Source organism: Penaeus monodon, chromosome 15 (genome assembly GCF_015228065.2).
Source record: "Penaeus monodon isolate SGIC_2016 chromosome 15, NSTDA_Pmon_1, whole genome shotgun sequence".
Classification (NCBI taxonomy): domain Eukaryota; kingdom Metazoa; phylum Arthropoda; class Malacostraca; order Decapoda; family Penaeidae; genus Penaeus; species Penaeus monodon.
In genome coordinates, this window is record NC_051400.1 from 23,597,086 (window position 1) to 23,597,801 (window position 716).

At 51.1% G+C, this 716-nt stretch overlaps 2 protein-coding genes across 2 annotated transcripts in view; one reads left to right on the forward strand and one right to left on the reverse strand.

Annotated features, from left to right (window-relative positions):
• The window catches only part of LOC119581816 (procollagen-lysine,2-oxoglutarate 5-dioxygenase 1-like), a 123,695-nt gene that overhangs the window by 28,636 nt on the left and 94,343 nt on the right, over positions 1–716 (reverse strand). The gene's annotated exons all lie outside the window — the stretch shown is intronic.
• The window catches only part of LOC119581817 (immunoglobulin domain-containing protein oig-4-like), a 33,465-nt gene continuing 32,749 nt past the window's right edge, over positions 1–716 (forward strand). Inside the window, exon 1 of the mRNA XM_037929948.1 lies at positions 1–105. The gene's annotated coding sequence lies outside the window, so the exon portion shown is untranslated. The remainder of the gene's footprint in view (positions 106–716) is intronic.

Here is a 716-nt window from a genome sequence, read left to right on the forward strand (position 1 = left end):
TGTGGCAGTATATGAGCGAGGTAAGGAGGGCTCAGCGCACAGTGTCTCGTCACCCTCGCTGCCTCGCTTGCTCTATCTACCGCACACCTGGCCACCTTCCCTCACGTGAGTACCTGTGCGCCTCGACGCCCGTTCGGTCGCTCGCCCTTCCCTGGCCTGTGGCTCCGTGTGCTCCCTCCCCGCCCCGGAGAGGCTCTGCTCGCCCGTACCGACCACGCAACGGCCATTCCTCGGCTCGCACGAATAACATATCCGGCCGACCCTCGTAATAATGATTAACAAATGCATTGCTCAGCTAGGTTACTCTCAGCCTACCTCGCATCGCATCAATTACTATCTTAGCATGAGGTATAAATGGGAAAAATAAAGACGGTGAACTTGCACAAAGCTAAAAATACGAAAACGCTTTACATGTTTCGCAGTAAACTTATTCATATAAAAACAATGTGATTTTGCGACGAAATCAGTGATCGCAAAATAGGTAAAAAAAAAAAATAGTCATCTGTGGTATGACAATCGAGTGCATTTACCAGAAAAAACAACACTGCTAGAATGAATCATTGCAGGTGCGGCTCTTGTGGCGCGGCGTCACTCGATGTGATACACACGTGAGGCAGTGACCCAACAAGATGTGGAGTGGTCGCCGAATTACCACCTGGGACTGCCTCAAGCGGTGGCGCGACGGCCTGATTAAGTGTTCCTCTCTTTGACCCGAC